Consider the following 18,754-nt stretch of genomic DNA (forward strand, 5'->3'; position numbering starts at 1 on the left):
GCTGTGAAAACTGTTGTTATAACTGACAATAAAATCCTGAATTACATCGACGTATCGTTGTGTGTTCTTAGCAGTGAAATACCTCCACATCCGCGTTTTTAACGTTTTGTTGAACCTTTCAATCGTTTGGGCTTTGATGTCCGAGGCGGTGGAAAAATGTGTAATATTGTGCTTTCTCATTAATTTCTGGAAATGTTTGTTAAAAAACTCCACCCCTTTATCTGTTTGAAGGCGTAATGGTGAACCGCTAACTGTCAGGATATCTTCAAATGCTTTGGTGACCTGTGTACCCGTTTTCGCTTTCAAAACACGTACATATGCACGTTTCGAGAATATATCGATTGCGGTTAGTAAATATTTATATCCATCGTTGTAGCGTGCTAGTGATTGCATATCGCACAAATCTGCTTGGAATTGTCTCATAGGACCTCGAACAAAAACTTTATTTCTAGGAAAAGTTATTCTGGCTGGTTTGTGTAAAGTGTACGCATCCTGATCGGATAAAAAAGCTTTTACTTTTCTTATGTTAGTGTTTTTACAGCTATTAATCGCCTCCCTGTGCAGCCGTTTCTCGCCGCCAAAACTCGCTGGATTTTTAGCGCTATAGTAGAGTCTCTGAAGACACCTGTCGCCACCCATTGTTAGGTAAATTCTGATGGATATCAGATTGTGACGCTGTTAATAAAGCAAACAGGTCTGATATCTCGCGATTTTGAATAAACACAGAGAAACAGTCACTTTTACGGTCACAATAGTTTATTACAGAAAAAATCAAGCTACTTCTTAAAAAAAAACATTACTAGTAAACACAAACAAGTGTAAAACATGGTAAAAAAAGTTTTTCTATAAATCCTAAGGTTTGACATAACGCATGAGTTTACAGAGCTTTTCGGCCTCGTCGACGCACTTAATAGAGATGAGCAATTCAAAGACCACGGCTGGAGCTTTATCCTCGGTGAAAGTGGCCACCAGCATCTCGGTTACGTCCATAAAGTTCTTATCTTGCAGCTTGTTTTCTGCCAGCTTTATGTTACCGCGGCGGCTCACCAGAGCATTAACAAACTTTTTGAAGTTTTCCTTGGACAGGTCTTCCAGCGCGTCCATCACGAGGCCCTTTTTAGAGGGCATTATTTGAAATTTTTAGCGGGGGATTAAGTCGAGGTTAGTAAACGCACGAGATGAGAGGTTCGAACGCACTGTTGCTTTGGGCGGCCTTCGCTCTCGATTTGGCTTTATTTATTTATTTTTTTCTTACCTCTATGTGGGCGTGACTCTCGATTTGGCTTTTTTTTTTTTTTTCCCCTCTCCCCCCAAAAACTATCAGGATTCTTAGCTGAAGACATCTCTCACCATTGAATAAACATAGAGAAACGGTCACAATAGTTTATTACAGAAAAAAATCAAACTAGTTCTTAAAAAACATTACTAATAAACACAAACAAGTGTAAAACATGGTAAAAAAAAGTTTTTCTATAAATCCTAAGGTTTGACATAACGCATGAATGAAGATAACATAGATGGTGTTACTTTGGACCCTATTAGAGTTTTAAACTTCTTTAGCTGCTCCCCTGTTAAATCTAAAAGTACTGTTAGGAAAGTCATCAATTGATTCCACATTTTTTTTACAAAACCTCCCATTGTGTTTTTCCAAACGTTCTAAATAATAGAGTGACTTCGTTGCGATTCAGAAGAGTACCACCAGCTTCTTGTTTTATCGCACGGAGCCGTGTGAAGATCTTGCCTTCATGAGCTAGGTCATGTAGAATGGCAGAAACAGAATTGCGGATGTTTATAAGCGTTGCAGAGCTTTTAAAATAGAAAAACATTGTCGACAACGTGTGTAGCAAGTCAGCATTGCACAATTCACCCGTCACTGCTTCATAATTCGCATAGAAATAAAAGTTTCGATCCTCAACATATAGACACGTATGATGCATTTGGCTAAGATCATCAAGAGCACATCCGTCACAGTTAGATTTAGCATGTTTCATTAAGGCATCATACAAAAGATGAACCAGCATCAGCTTCAGGCGTGTGTAGTCTTCAATCACCAACCATTTAAGAGGCTCTATTGTCATATTATACCCTGCGTCTTGTTGTGTGTTGATTCTCAAAGGTGCCGAGGTCATCGGAGTGTCAACGATCGTGTCGTCAGCCTCCGTGTCCATCTGTGTGTTGATTCTCGCAGGTGTCGAGGTCATCGGAGGAACGACCCCAAACTCAAGGACCATCGGAGTGCCAACGATCGTGTCGTCAGCCTCCGTGTCCATCTGTGTGTTGATTCTCGCAGGCGCCGGGGCCCTCGGAGGAACGGCCCCAAACTCAAGGACCATCGGAGTGCCAACGATCGTGTCGTCAGCCTCCGTGTCCATCTGTGTGTTGATTCTCGCAGGCGCCGGGGCCCTCGGAGGAACGGCCCCAAACTCAAGGGCCATCGTGTCGTCAACCTCCTCAAAATCAGCGGGCAGGTGCGATTCTGCCTCTCTGAGTAAGACTCTAATGTCGGTAGCAGACAAGCTTGGCAAATCCATACCATTTTCAGGATAGCGTGCGCAGGCGCCATCAAACAATTCAATGGCTCGTGACGTGGACCATGGTTCATGCTGCTCCTCCTGCTGCCGCTGCTGCTGCTGCTCCCCCGAGGTTTCAGGGGTTTCAAACACGTCGAAAGTTGATGACAAAGCTCCATAGAGAGAATCGGTTTGCAGATCGTCGAGTCGAATCGGGGAGGCGCATTCGTTCGGATCGGATGGCGGCAGCGGAAGAATCTCAAATCTTTCAGCCCATGTCTCAGGCCCCACTGGCGTCGGTCTTGGCGACGCTAGGAAAGCTGTGTTCCCATCGTCAGCATCTGACTCTGCATCCGAGTTGTCAGGGGTTGACCAGAACGTGATCCCCATAGGTGTAGAACGTGGTAAAAGTCTTCTGGCAAGCATTTTTTGGGCCATCTTCTTGCTCTTGTGCGTGTGCGTGTGTGAAAGAGCCGATTGCAAGCCCGCTCTTATACAATTTAGATAGTTATGCTAATGACTATAACTCCACCTTCCTGTGACAGCAGGTGAGAAAAAGAGGGGGGTAGGAGGAGGAACAGAGTCTTGTGTGTTGAAGAGGGCCAGGGTTTAAACTTAATTTTTTAGTAAGGGTTAATCTAAAGCCAGTTTACGTTTCACTCCGACGACGTTTGTCCAGACACGGCTTGATAGAAAAAGCCTCGTAATACTCTCCCCATATGCTTGCATCGTTCCATACCATTCTGTCAACGGTATATTCAAAATTGTCTGGAAAAGCCCACATTCACTGCTGAATGCTTCAAGTTTTAAAAACAAAAAATCCATTACCTCCCCATCTTCTGACCCATCAACAGTTTGAGGAGAAACTTTCAGCCGGAAAAAACATCTCCCGCCGGCTGTGATTTTTGAAATCCAAGTTGCATTCAGCTCACCTTCTGACCCGTACTCATTGTGAAATTCAGTCAAAACCTCTGGCAGGAGTTGATTTAAAACACCCCAATCATTTGAGTTCAGAGTACCAAATGCGTGGGCCTGCACATAGTTGCTGTTGCTTGATCCAGAGCTCTCTTGGTTTCTCATAAAGAAAGACAACTCACCAGTCTCGTAAAAAAATTTAAATCCCCATTGAGTCTCTGGTGTTAGATGCCAGCTCCGCTCAAGTTTTTCTGTAGGCCTTTGTTGCATACGTCTCAGATACATCTGTTTCTTCCTAGGGGCATCTAGCAAACCATCAGGGCCTCTGCGGCAAAGATGAATACTGACCGGCGTTTCTGCTATCATGATTTGAGCTTCAGGTTTGCAGTTTAACATCACAGCTTTAGCTCTTTTTCTATGAACTATCAGCCCGATACTCTCGCGTAAATATACGAACAACAAGTCCAGCCCCTCTCTCAAACCACACCTCTGTGTATCACGTGTTTGTTTTTTTCATTTTTTAAATCAGGATATGTTTTAAACTTATACAGCCTTCATAAAAAAACAGAGGCCTTCGTCTGTCTCCCTCCAAAGTTAAACGGTTCCACCTGGACCCAGTAATGCCGGCTCCACTATTGTTTGTCAAATTACATTAGAGATAACTTGTGACTAGTAGCCGTGTGATTTTCTCAACAAAACCCCCTTGATCCTCTAAAGCAATGTTTACCAAATTACATGCGTCTCCCGCTTTCAGATAACTTTGGCTGAGCTATTGTTTCTCAAATTATATGCAACTCTCTTGAAGCCAACTTTGCCACCTCTAATGACTTTGCCACCTCTAATGACGCCTCTCTAAACCCCTCCTCCTCTTCCTCTTCTTAACAGAAAGGCTCTCTTCAAGCTCACACGTACGGGCCGGAAGCAAAGGTAGCTCAGAGGGCTGTTAGCAAAGTTAGCTCAGGTGCTGCACCTGTCTTGATTCATAAAAATACATGCCCATACATATCCACATCTTAAAAATGGCGCCAGCAAACCAAAATGGCGACAATCAAAGATGGCGCCGTCATGACTGGCGCCATCTTGATGCCCCCAAGGGTGATTTATGACCCCCCAATAAAAAAAAAGCCATAAATCTTAACATCAATAGGTCATAAAATTTTATGACTTCCTAACTCATTTGCATATGAATAGACATCAAAGCTTGCCGCATTGACTTATTCTCTGGTGCGCATAGTAAAAAGTGCTCTTGGCAGCTAGAGAGTGCCGCGTTGACCACTGCGCATGAAGAAATGACCATCTGCAACGTTTGGTTTAGGTTTTAGGTGCATTTTTAATTTTATTGCTTAAATCGCATTTTCTGGATGAGCTGAGCACGTTAAAAAGTGCTCTTGGCAGCTAGAGAGTGCCGCGTTGACCACTGTGCATGAAGAAATGACCATCTGCAACGTTCGGTTTAGGTTTTAGGTGCATTTTTAATTTTATTGCTTAATTTGCATTTTCTCGACGAGCTGAGCACGTTTTCTGAAATGTGCTCCTCCCTTCACTCTGGTTGGGTGCGCATAGTAAAAAGTGCTCTTGGCAGCTAGAGAGTGCCGCGTTGACCACTGCGCATGAAGAAATAACCACCTGCAACGTTTGGTTTAGGTTTTAGGTGCATTTTTAATTTTATTGCTTAAATCGCATTTTCTCGAAGAGCTGAGCACGTTTTCTGAAATGTGCTCCTCCCGTCACTCTGGTTGGGTGCGCATAGTAAAAAGTGCTCTTGGCAGCTAGAGAGTGCCGCGTTGACCACTGCGCATGAAGAAATAACCCCCTGCAACGTTTGGTTTAGGTTTTGGGTGCATTTTTAATTTTATTGCTTAAATCGCATTTTCTCGACGAGCTGAGCACGTTTTCTGAAATGTGCTCCTCCCGTCACTCTGGTTGGGTGCGCATAGTAAAAAGTGCTCTTGGCAGCTAGAGAGTGCCGCGTTGACCACTGCGCATGAAGAAATGACCACCTGCAACGTTTGGTTTAGGTTTAAGGTGCATTTTTAATTTTATTGCTTAAATCGCATTTTCTCGACGAGCTGAGCACGTTTTCTGAAATGTGCTCCTCCCGTCACTCTGGTTGGGTGTGCATAGTAAAAAGTGCTCTTGGCAGCTAGAGAGTGCCGCGTTGACTGCTGCGCATGAAGAAATAACCACCTGCAACGTTTGGTTTAGGTTTTAGGTGCATTTTTAATTTTATTGCTTAAATCGCATTTTCTCGTCGAGCTGAGCACGTTTTCTGAAATGCGCTCCTCCCGTCACTCTGGTTGGGTGTGCATCGTAAAAAGTGCTCTTGGCAGCTAGAGAGTGCCGCGTTGATGACTGCGCATGAAGAAATAACCACCTGCAACGTTTGGTTTAGGTTTTGGGTGCATTTTTAATTTTATTGCTTAAATCGCATTTTCTCGTCGAGCTGAGCACGTTTTCTGAAATGCTCTCCTCCTGTCACTCTGGTTGGGTGCGCATAATAAAAAGTGCTCTTGGCAGCTAGAGAGTGCCGCGTTGACCACTGCGCATGAAGAAATAACCACCTGCAACGTGTGGTTTAGGTTTTGGGTGCATTTTTAATTTTATTGCTTAAATCGCATTTTCTCGACGAGCTGAGCACGTTTTCTGAAATGTGCTCCTCCCGTCACTCTGGTTGGGTGCGCATAGTAAAAAGTGACTTGGCAGCTAGAGAGTGCCGCGTTGACCACTGCGCATGAAGAAATGACCATCTGCAACGTTTGGTTTAGGTTTTGGGTGCATTTTTAATTTTATTGCTTAAATCGCATTTTCTCGAAGAGCTTAGCACGTTTTCTGGAATGTGCTCCTCCCGTCACTCTGGTTGGGTGCGCATAGTAAAAAGTGCCCTTGGCAGCTAGAGAGTGCCGCGTTGACCACTGCGCATGAAGAAATAACCACCTGCAACGTTTGGTTTAGGTTTTAGGTGCATTTTAAATTTTATTGCTTAAATCGCATTTTCTCGACGAGCTGAGCACGTTTTCTGAAATGTGCTCCTCCCGTCACTCTGGTTGGGTGCGCATAGTAAAAAGTGCTCTTGGCAGCTAGAGAGTGCCGCGTTGACCACTGCGCATGAAGAAATAACCACCTGCAACGTTTGGTTTAGGTTTTGGGTGCATTTTTAATTTTATTGCTTAAATCGCATTTTCTCGTCGAGCTGAGCACGTTTTCTAAAATGCGCTCCTCCCGTCACTCTGGTTGGGTGTGCATAGTAAAAAGTGCTCTTGGCAGCTAAAGAGTGCCGCGTTGACCACTGCGCATGAAGAAATGACCATCTGCAACGTTTGGTTTAGGTTTTGGGTGCATTTTTAATTTTATTGCTTAAATCGCATTTTCTCGACGAGCTGAGCACGTTTTCTGAAATGTGCTCATCCCGTCACTCTGGTTGGGTGCGCATAGTAAAAAGTGCTCTTGGCAGATAGAGAGTGCCGCGTTGACCACTGCGCATGAAGAAATAACCACCTGCAACGTTTGGTTTAGGTTTTGGGTGCATTTTTAATTTTATTGCTTAAATCGCATTTTCTCGACGAGCTGAGCACGTTTTCTGAAATGTGCTCCTCCCGTCACTCTGGTTGGGTGTGCATAGTAAAAAGTGCTCTTGGCAGCTAGAGAGTGCCGCGTTGGCCACTGCGCATGAAGAAATGACCATCTGCAACGTTTGGTTTAGGTTTTAGGTGCATTTTTAATTTCATTGCTTAAATCGCATTTTCTGGACGAGCTGAGCACGTTTTCTGAAATGTGCTCCTCCCGTCACTCTGGGTGGGTGCGCATAGTAAAAAGTGCTCTTGGCAGCTAGAGAGTGCCGCCTTGACCACTGCGCATGAAGAAATAACCACCTGCAACGTTTGGTTTAGGTTTTGGGTGCATTTTTAATTTTATTGCTTAAATCGCATTTTCTCGACGAGCTGAGCACGTTTTCTGAAATGTGCTCCTCCCGTCACTCTGGTTGGGTGCGCATAGTAAAAACTGCTCTTGGCAGCTAGAGAGTGCCACGTTGACCACTGCGCATGAAGAAATAACCACCTGCAACGTTTGGTTTAGGTTTTGGGTGCATTTTTAATTTTATTGCTTAAATCGCATTTTCTCGTCGAGCTGAGCACGTTTTCTGAAATGTGCTCCTCCCGTCACTCTGGTTGGGTGTGCATAGTAAAAAGTGCTCTTGGCAGCTAGAGAGTGCCGCGTTGACCACTGCGCATGAAGACATGACCATCTGCAACGTTTGGTTTGGGTTTTGGGTGCAGTTTTAATTTTATTGCTTAAATCGCATTTTCTCGACGAGCTGAGCACGTTTTCTGAAATGTGCTCCTCCCGTCACTCTGGTTGGGTGCGCATAGTAAAAAGTGCTCTTGGCAGCTAGAGAGTGCCGCGTTGACCACTGCGCATGAAGAAATAACCACCTGCAACGTTTGGTTTAGGTTTTAGGTGCATTTTTAATTTTATTGCTTAAATCGCATTTTCTCGACGAGCTGAGCACGTTTTCTGAAATGTGCTCCTCCCGTCACTCTGGTTGGGTGCGCATTGTGAAAAATGCTCTTGGCAGCTAGAGAGTGCCGCGTTGACCACTGCGCATGAAGAAATAACCACCTGCAACGTTAGGTTTAGGTTTAAGGTGCATTTTTAATTTTATTGCTTAAATCGCATTTTCTCGACGAGCTGAGCACGTTTTCTGAAATGTGCTCCTCCCGTCACTCTGGTTGGGTGTGCATAGTAAAAAATGCTCTTGGCAGCTAGAGAGTGCCGCGTTGACCACTGCGCATGAAGAAATGACCATCTGCAACGTTTGGTTTAGGTTTTAGGTGCATTTTTAATTTTATTGCTTAAATCGCATTTTCTCGACGAGCTGAGCACGTTTTCTTGAATGTGCTCCTCCCGTCACTCTGGTTGGGTGTGCATAGTAAAAAGTGCTCTTGGCAGCTAGAGAGTGCCGCGTTGACCACTGCGCATGAAGAAATGACCATCTGCAACGTTTGGTTTAGGTTTTAGGTGCATTTTTAATTTTATTACTTAAATCGCATTTTCTGGATGAGCTGAGCACGTTTTCTGAAATGTGCTCCTCTCGTCACTCTGGTTGGGTGCGCATAGTAAAAAGTGCTCTTGGCAGCTAGACAGTGCCGCGTTGACCACTGCGCATGAAGAAATAACCACCTGCAACGTTTGGTTTAGGTTTTGGGTGCATTTTTAATTTTATTGCTTAAATCGCATTTTCTCGACGAGCTGAGCACGTTTTCTGAAATGTGCTCCTCCCGTCACTCTGGTTGGGTGCGCATAGTAAAAAGTGCTCTTGGCAGCTAGAGAGTGCCGCGTTGACCACTGCGCATGAAGAAATAACCACCTGCAACGTTTGGTTTAGGTTTAAGGTGCATTTTTAATTTTATTGCTTAAATCGCATTTTCTCGACGAGCTGAGCACGTTTTCTAAAATGTGCTCCTCCCGTCACTCTGGTTGGGTGTGCATAGTAAAAAGTGCTCTTGGCAGCTAGAGAGTGCCGCGTTGACCACTGCGCATGAAGAAATAACCACCTGCAACGTTTGGTTTAGGTTTTGAGTGCATTTTTAATTTTATTGCTTAAATCGCATTTTCTTGACGAGCTGAGCACGTTTTCTGAAATGTGCTCCTCCCGTCACTCTGGTTGGGTGCGCATAGTAAAAAGTGCTCTTGGCAGCTAGAGAGTGCCGCGTTGACCACTGCGCATGAAGAAATGACCATCTGCAACGTTTGGTTTAGGTTTTGGGTGCATTTTTAATTGTATTGCTTAAATCGCATTTTCTCGACGAGCTGAGCACGTTTTCTGGAATGTGCTCCTCCCGTCACTCTGGTTGGGTGCGCATAGTAAGAAGTGCTCTTGGCAGCTAGAGAGTGCCGCGTTGACCACTGCGCATGAAGAAATAACCACCTGCAACGTTTGGTTTAGGTTTTAGGTGCATTTTTAATTGTATTGCTTAAATCGCATTTTCTCGACGAGCTGAGCACGTTTTCTGAAATGTGCTCCTCCCGTCACTCTGGTTGGGTGCGCATAGTAAAAAGTGCTCTTGGCAGCTAGAGAGTGCCGCGTTCACTGCTGCGCATGAAGAAATAACCACCTGCAACGTTTGGTTTAGGTTTTGGGTGCATTTTTAATTTTATTGCTTAAATCGCATTTTATCGTCGAGCTGAGCACGTTTTCTGAAATGCGCTCCTCCCGTCACTCTGGTTGGGTGCGCATAGTAAAAAGTGCTCTTGGCAGCTAGAGAGTGCCGCGTTGACCACTGCGCATGAAGAAATAACCACCTGCAACGTTTGGTTTAGGTTTTGGGTGCATTTTTAATTTTATTGCTTAGATCGCAATTTCTCGACGAGCTGAGCACGTTTTCTGAAATGTGCTCCTCCAGTCACTCTGGTTGGGTGTGCATAGTAAAAAGTGCTCTTGGCAGCTAGAGAGTGCCGCGTTGACCACTGCGCATGAAGAAATGACCATCTGCAACGTTTGGTTTAGGTTTTGGGTGCAGTTTTAATTTTATTGCTTAAATCGCATTTTCTCGACGAGCTGAGCACGTTTTCTGGAATGTGCTCCTCCCGTCACTCTGGTTGGGTGTGCATAGTAAAAAGTGCTCTTGGCAGCTAGAGAGTGCCGCGTTGACCACTGCGCATGAAGAAATAACCATCTGCAGCGTTTGGTTTAGGTTTTAGGTGCATTTTTAATTTTATTGCTTAAATCGCATTTTCTCGACGAGCTGAGCACGTTTTCTGAAATGTGCTCCTCCCGTCACTCTGGTTGGGTGCGCATAGTAAAAAGTGCTCTTGGCAGCTAGAGAGTGCCGCGTTGACCACTGCATATGAAGAAATAACCACCTGCAACGTTTGGTTTAGGTTTTAGGTGCATTTTTAATTTTATTGCTTAAATCGCATTTTCTCGACGAGCTGAGCACGTTTTCTGAAATGTGCTCCTCCCGTCACTCTGGGTGGGTGCGCATAGTAAAAAGTGCTCTTGGCAGCTAGAGAGTGCCGCGTTGACCACTGCGCATGAAGAAATAACCACCTGCAACGTTTGGTTTAGGTTTTAGGTGCATTTTTAATTTTATTGCTTAAATCGCATTTTCTCGACGAGCTGAGCACGTTTTCTGAAATGTGCTCCTCCCGTCACTCTGGTTGGGTGCGCATAGTAAAAAGTGCTCTTGGCAGCTAGAGAGTGCCACGTTGACCACTGCGCATGAAGAAATAACCACCTGCAACGTTTGGTTTAGGTTTTAGGTGCATTTTTTATTTTATTGCTTAAATCGCATTTTCTCGACGCTGAGCACGTTTTCTGAAATGTGCTCCTCCCGTCACTCTGGTTGGGTGCGCATAGTAAAAAGTGCTCTTGGCAGCTAGAGAGTGCTGCGTTGACCACTGCGCATGAAGAAATAACCACCTGTAACGTTTGGTTTAGGTTTAAGGTGCATTTTTAATTTTATTGCTTAAATCGCATTTTCTCGACGAGCTGAGCACGTTTTCTGAAATGCGCTCCTCCCGTCACTCTTGTTGGGTGTGCATCGTAAAAAGTGCTCTTGCCAGCTAGAGAGTGCCGCGTTGATGACTGCGCATGAAGAAATAACCACCTGCAACGTTTGGTTTAGGTTTTGGGTGCATTTTTAATTTTATTGCTTAAATCGCATTTTCTCGTCGAGCTGAGCACGTTTTCTGAAATGCGCTCCTCCCGTCACTCTGGTTGATTGCGCATAGTAAAAAGTGCTCTTGGCAGCTAGAGAGTGCCGCGTTGACCACTGCGCATGAAGAAATAACCACCTGCAACGTTTGGTTTAGGTTTTGGGTGCATTTTTAATTTTATTGCTTAAATCGCATTTTCTCGACGAGCTGAGCACGTTTTCTGAAATGTGCTCCTCCCGTCACTCTGGTTGGGTGCGCATAGTAAAAAGTGCTCTTGGCAGCTAGAGAGTGCCGCGTTGACCACTGCGCATGGAGAAATGACCATCTGCAACGTTTGGTTTAGGTTTTGGGTGCATTTTTAATTTTATTGCTTCAATTGCATTTTCTCGACGAGCTGAGCACGTTTTCTGAAATGTGCTCCAACCGTCACTCTGGTTGGGTGTGCATAGTAAAAAGTGCTCTTGGCAGCTAGAGAGTGCCGCGTTGACCACTGCGCATGAAGAAATAACCACCTGCAACGTTTGGTTTAGGTTTTAGGTGCATTTTTAATTGTATTGCTTAAATCGCATTTTCTCGACGAGCTGAGCACGTTTTCTGAAATGTGCTCCTCCCGTCACTCTGGTTGGGTGCGCATAGTAAAAAGTGCTCTTGGCAGCTAGAGAGTGCCGCGTTGACCACTGCGCATGAAGAAATAACCACCTGCAACGTTTGGTTTAGGTTTTAGGTTCATTTTAAATTTTATTGCTTAAATCGCATTTTCTCGACGAGCTGAGCACGTTTTCTGAAATGTGCTCCTCCCGTCACTCTGGTTGGGTGCGCATAGTAAAAAGTGCTCTTGGCAGCTAGAGAATGCCGCGTTGACCACTGCGCATGAAGAAATAACCACCTGCAACGTTTGGTTTAGGTTTTGGGTGCATTTTTAATTTTATTGCTTAAATCGCATTTTCTCGTCGAGCTGAGCACGTTTTCTAAAATGCGCTCCTCCCGTCACTCTGGTTGGGTGTGCATAGTAAAAAGTGCTCTTGGCAGCTAGAGAGTGCCGCGTTGACCACTGCGCATGAAGAAATGACCATCTGCAACGTTTGGTTTAGGTTTTGGGTGCATTTTTAATTTTATTGCTTAAATCGCATTTTCTCGACGAGCTGAGCACGTTTTCTGAAATGTGCTACTCCCGTCACTCTGGTTGGGTGTGCATAGTAAAAAGTGCTCTTGGCAGCTAGAGAGTGCCGCGTTGACCACTGCGCATGAAGAAATGACCATCTGCAACGTTTGGTTTAGGTTTTAGGTGCATTGTTTATTTTATTGCTTAAATCGCATTTTCTCGACGAGCTGAGCACGTTTTCTGAAATGTGCTCCTCCCGTCACTCTGGTTGGGTGCGCATAGTAAAAAGTGCTCTTGGCAGCTAGAGAGTGCCGCGTTGACCACTGCATATGAAGAAATAACCACGTGCAACGTTTGGTTTAGGTTTTAGGTGCATTTTTAATTTTATTGCTTAAATCGCATTTTCTCGACGAGCTGAGCACGTTTTCTGAAATGTGCTCCTCCCGTCACTCTGGGTGGGTGCGCATAGTAAAAAGTGCTCTTGGCAGCTAGAGAGTGCCGCGTTGACCACTGGGCATGAAGAAATAACCACCTGCAACGTTTGGTTTAGGTTTTAGGTGCATTTTTAATTTTATTGCTTAAATAGCATTTTCTCGACGAGCTGAGCACGTTTTCTGAAATGTGCTCCTCCCGTCACTCTGGTTGGGTGCGCATAGTAAAAAGTGCTCTTGGCAGCTAGAGAGTGCCGCGTTGACCTCTGCGCATGAAGAAATAACCACCTGCAACGTTTGGTTTAGGTTTTAGGTGCATTTTTAATTTTATTGCTTAAATCGCATTTTCTCGACGAGCTGAGCACGTTTTCTGAAATGCGCTCCTCCCGTCACTCTTGTTGGGTGTGCATAGTAAAAAGTGCTCTTGGCAGCTAGAGAGTGCCGCGTTGACCACTGCGCATGAAGAAATAACCACCTGCAACGTTTGGTTTAGGTTTTGGGTGCATTTTTAATTTTATTGCTTAAATCGCATTTTCTCGACGAGCTGAGCACGTTTTCTGAAATGTGCTCCTCCCGTCACTCTGGTTGGGTGCGCATAGTAAAAAGTGCTCTTGCAGGTAGAGAGTGCTGCGTTGACCACTGCGCATGAAGAAATAACCACCTGCAACGTTTGGTTTAGGTTTTGGGTGCATTTTTAATTTTATTGCTTAAATCGCATTTTCTCGTCAAGCTGAGCACGTTTTCTGAAATGCGCTCCTCCCGTCACTCTGGTTGGGTGCGCATAGTAAAAAGTGCTCTTGGCAGCTAGAGAGTGCCGCGTTGACTGCTGCGCACGAAGAAATAACCACCTGCAACGTTTGGTTTAGGTTTTAGTTGCATTTTTAATTTTATTGCTTAAATCGCATTTTCTCGACGAGCTGAGCACGTTTTCTGAAATGTGCTCCTCCCGTCACTCTGGTTGGGTGCGCATAGTAAAAAGTGCTCTTGGCAGCTAGAGAGTGCCGCGTTGACCACTGCGCATGAAGAAATAACCACCTGCAACGTTTGGTTTAGGTTTTGGGTGCATTTTTAATTTTATTGCTTAAATCGCATTTTCTGGACGAGCTGAGCACGTTTTCTGAAATGTGCTCCTCCCGTCACTCTGGTTGGGTGCGCATAGTAAAAAATGCTCTTGGCAGCTAGAGAGTGCCGCGTTGACCACTGCACATGAAGAAATAACCACCTGCAACGTTTGGTTTAGGTTTAAGGTGCATTTTTAATTTTATTGCTTGAATCGCATTTTCTCGACGAGCTGAGCACGTTTTCTAAAATGTGCTCCTCCCGTCACACTGGTTGGGTGTGCATAGTAAAAAGTGCTCTTGGCAGCTAGAGAGTGCCGCGTTGACCACTGCGCATGAAGAAATAACCACCTGCAACGTTTGGTTTAGGTTTTGGGTGCATTTTTAATTTCATTGCTTAAATCGCATTTTCTCGACGAGCTGAGCACGTTTTCTGAAATGTGCTCCTCCCGTCACTCTGGTTGGGTGCGCATAGTAAAAAGTGCTCTTGGCAGCTAGAGAGTGCCGCGTTGACCACTGCGCATGAAGAAATGACCATCTGCAACGTTTGGTTTAGGTTTTAGGTGCATTTTTAATTTTATTGCTTAAATCGCATTTTCTCGACGAGCTGAGCACGTTTTCTGAAATGTGCTCCTCTCGTCACTCTGGTTGGGTGCGCATAGTAAAAAGTGCTCTTGGCAGCTAGAGAGTGCCGCGTTGACCACTGCGCATGAAGAAATAACCACCTGCAACGTTTGGTTTAGGTTTTGGGTGCATTTTTAATTTTATTGCTTAAATCGCATTTTCTCGACGAGCTGAGCACGTTTTCTGAAATGTGCTCCTCCCGTCACTCTGGTTGGGTGCGCATAGTAAAAAGTGCTCTTGGCAGCTCGAGAGTGCCGCGTTGACCACTGCGCATGAAGAAATGACCATGTGCAACCTTTGGTTTAGGTTTTGGGTGCATTTTTAATTTTATTGCTTAAATCGCATTTTCTCGACGAGCTGAGCACGTTTTCTGAAATGTGCTCCTCCCGTCACTCTGGTTGGGTGCGCATAGTAAAAAGTGCTCTTGGCAGCTAGAGAGTGCCGCGTTGACCGCTGCGCATGAAGAAATAACCACCTGCAACGTTTGGTTTAGGTTTTAGGTGCATTTTTAATTTTATTGCTTAAATCGCATTTTCTCGACGAGCTGAGCACGTTTTCTGAAATGTGCTCCTCCAGTCACTCTGGTTGGGTGTGCATAGTAAAAAGTGCTCTTGGCAGCTAGAGAGTGCCGCGTTGACCACTGCGCATGAAGAAATGACCATCTGCAACGTTTGGTTTAGGTTTTGGGTGCAGTTTTAATTTTATTGCTTAAATCGCATTTTCTCGACGAGCTGAGCACGTTTTCTGGAATGTGCTCCTCCCGTCACTCTGGTTGGGTGCGCATAGTAAAAAGTGGTCTTGGCAGCTAGAGAGTGCCGCGTTGACCACTGCGCATGAAGAAATGACCATCTGCAGCGTTTGGTTTAGGTTTTAGGTGCATTTTTAATTTTATTGCTTAAATCGCATTTTCTCGACGAGCTGAGCACGTTTTCTGAAATGTGCTCCTCCCGTCACTCTGGTTGGGTGCGCATAGTAAAAAGTGCTCTTGGCAGCTAGAGAGTGCCGCGTTGACCACTGCATATGAAGAAATAACCACCTGCAACGTTTGGTTTAGGTTTTAGGTGCATTTTTAATTTTATTGCTTAAATCGCATTTTCTCGACGAGCTGAGCACGTTTTCTGAAATGTGCTCCTCCCGTCACTCTGGGTGGGTGCGCATAGTAAAAAGTGCTCTTGGCAGCTAGAGAGTGCCGCGTTGACAACTGTGCATGAAGAAATAACCACCTGCAACGTTTGGTTTAGGTTTTAGGTGCATTTTTAATTTTATTGCTTAAATCGCATTTTCTCGACGAGCTGAGCACGTTTTCTGAAATGTGCTCCTCCCGTCACTCTGGTTGGGTGTGCATAGTAAAAAGTGCTCTTGGCAGCTAGAGAGTGCCGCGTTGACCACTGCGCATGAAGAAATGACCATCTGCAACGTTTGGTTTAGGTTTTAGGTGCATTTTTAATTTTATTGCTTAAATCGCATTTTCTCGACGAGCTGAGCACGTTTTTTGAAATGTGCTCCTCCCGTCACTCTGGTTGGGTGCGCATAGTAAAAAGTGCTCTTGGCAGCTAGAGAGTGCCGCGTTGACCACTGCGCATGAAGAAATAACCACCTGCAACGTTTGGTTTAGGTTTTGGGTGCATTTTTAATTTTATTGCTCAAATTGCATGTTCTCGTCGAGCTGAGCACGTTTTCTGAAATGCGCTCCTCTTGTCACTCTTGTTGGGTGTGCATAGTAAAAAGTGCTCTTGGCAGCTAGAGAGTGCCGCGTTGACCAGTGCGCATGAAGAAATGACCATCTCCAACGTTTGGTTTAGGTTTTGGGTGCATTTTTAATTTTATTGCTTAAATCGCATTTTCTCGACGAGCTGAGCACGTTTTCTGAAATGTGCTCCTCCCGTCACTGTAGTTGGGTGCGCATAGTAAAAAGTGCTCTTGGCAGCTAGAGAGTGCCGCGTTGACCACTGCGCATGAAGAAATAACCACCTGCAACGTTTGGTTTAGGTTTAGGGTGCATTTTTAATTTTATTGCTTAGATTGCATTTTCTCGACGAGCTGAGCACGTTTTCTGAATTGTGCTCCTCCAGTCACTCTGGTTGGGTGTGCATAGTAAAAAGTGCTCTTGGCAGCTAGAGAGTGCCGCGTTGACCACTGCGCATGAAGAAATGACCATCTCCAACGTTTGGTTTAGGTTTTGGGTGCAGTTTTAATTTTATTGCTTAAATCGCATTTTCTCGACGAGCTGAGCACGTTTTCTGGAATGTGCTCCTCCCGTCACTCTGGTTGGGTGTGCATAGTAAAAAGTGCTCTTGGCAGCTAGAGAGTTCCGCGTTGACCACTGCGCATGAAGAAATGACCATCTGCAACGTTTGGTTTAGGTTTTACGTGCATTTTTAATTTTATTGCTTAAATCGCATTTTCTCGACGAGCTGAGCACGTTTTCTGAAATGTGCTCCTCCCATCACTCTGGTTGGGTGCGCATAGTAAAAAGTGCTCTTGGCAGCTAGAGAGTGCCGCGTTGACCACTGCGCATGAAGAAATAACTACCTGCAACGTTTGGTTTAGGTTTTAGGTGCATTTTTAATTTTATTGCTTAAATCGCATTTTCTCGACGAGCTGAGCACGTTTTCTGAAATGTGCTCCTCCCGTCACTCTGGGTGGGTGCGCATAGTAAAAAGTGCTCTTGGCAGTTAGAGAGTGTCGCGTTGACTGCTGCGCATGAAGAAATAACCACCTGCAACGTTTGGTTTAGGTTTTGGGTGCATTTTTAATTTTATTGCTTAAATCGCATTTTCTCGACGAGCTGAGCACGTTTTCTGAAATGTGCTCCTCCCGTCACTCTGGTTGGGTGTGCATAGTAAAAAGTGCTCTTGGCAGCTAGAGAGTGCCGCGTTGACCACTGCGAATGAAGAAATGACCATCTGCAACGTTTGGTTTAGGTTTTAGGTGCATTTTTAATTTTATTTCTTAAATCGCATTTTCTCGACGAGCTGAGCACGTTTTCTGAAATGTGCTCCTCCAGTCACTCTGGTTGGGTGTGCATAGTAAAAAGTGCTCTTGGCAGCTAGAGAGTGCCGCGTTGACCACTGCGCATGAAGAAATAACCACCTGCAACGTATGGTTTAGGTTTTGGGTGCAGTTTTAATTTTATTGCTTAAATCGCATTTTCTCGACGAGCTGAGCACGTTTTCTGGAATGTGCTCCTCCCGTCACTCTGGTTGGGTGTGCATAGTAAAAAGTGCTCTTGGCAGCTAGAGATTGCCGCGTTGACCATTGCGCATGAAGAAATGACCATCTGCAGCGTTTGGTTTAGGTTTTAGGTGCATTTTTAATTTTATTGCTTAAATCGCATTTTCTCGACGAGCTGAGCACGTTTTCTGAAATGTGCTCCTCCCGTCACTCTGGTTGGGTGCGCATAGTAAAAAGTGCTCTTGGCAGCTAGAGAGTGCCGCGTTGACCACTGCATATGAAGAAATAACCACCTGCAACGTTTGGTTTAGGTTTTAGGTGCATTTTTAATTTTATTGCTTAAATCGCATTTTCTCGACGAGCTGAGCACGTTTTCTGAAATGTGCTCCTCCCGTCACTCTGGGTGGGTGCGCATAGTAAAAAGTGCTCTTGGCAGCTAGAGAGTGCCGCGTTGACCACTGCGCATGAAGAAATAACCACCTGCATTGTTTGGTTTAGGTTTTAGGTGCATTTTTAATTTTATTGCTTAAATCGCATTTGCTCGACGAGCTGAGCACGTTTTCTGAAATGTGCTCCTCCCGTCACTCTGGTTGGGTGTGCATAGTAAAAAGTGCTCTTGGCAGCTAGAGAGTGCCGCGTTGACCGCTGCGCATGAAGAAATAACCACCTGCAACGTTTGGTTTAGGTTTTAGGTGCATTTTTAATTTTATTGCTTAAATCGCATTTTCTCGTCGAGCTAAACACGTTTTCTGAAATGCGCTCCTCCCGTCACTCTGGTTGGGTGTGCATCGTAAAAAGTGCTCTTGGCAGCTAGAGAGTGCCGCGTTGATGACTGCGCATGAAGAAATAACCACCTGCAACGTTTGGTTTAGGTTTTGGGTGCATTTTTAATTTTATTGCTTAAATCGCATTTTCTCGTTGAGCTGAGCACGTTTTCTGAAATGCGCTCCTCCTGTCACTCTGGTTGGGTGCGCATAATAAAAAGTGCTCTTGGCAGCTAGAGATTGCCGCGTTGACCACTGCGCATGAAGAAATAACCACCTGCAACGTTTGGTTTAGGTTTTGGGTGCATTTTTATTTTTATTGCTTAAATCGCATTTTCTCGACGAGCTGAGCACGTTTTCTGAAATGTGCTCCTCCCGTCACTCTGGTTGGGTGTGCATAGTAAAAAGTGACTTGGCAGCTAGAGAGTGCCGCGTTGACCACTGCGCATGAAGAAATGACCATCTGCAACGTTTGGTTTAGGTTTTGGGTGCATTTTTAATTTTATTGCTTAAATCGCAT

Source organism: Syngnathus scovelli, chromosome 11 (assembly GCF_024217435.2).
Source record: "Syngnathus scovelli strain Florida chromosome 11, RoL_Ssco_1.2, whole genome shotgun sequence".
Classification (NCBI taxonomy): Eukaryota; Metazoa; Chordata; class Actinopteri; order Syngnathiformes; family Syngnathidae; genus Syngnathus; species Syngnathus scovelli.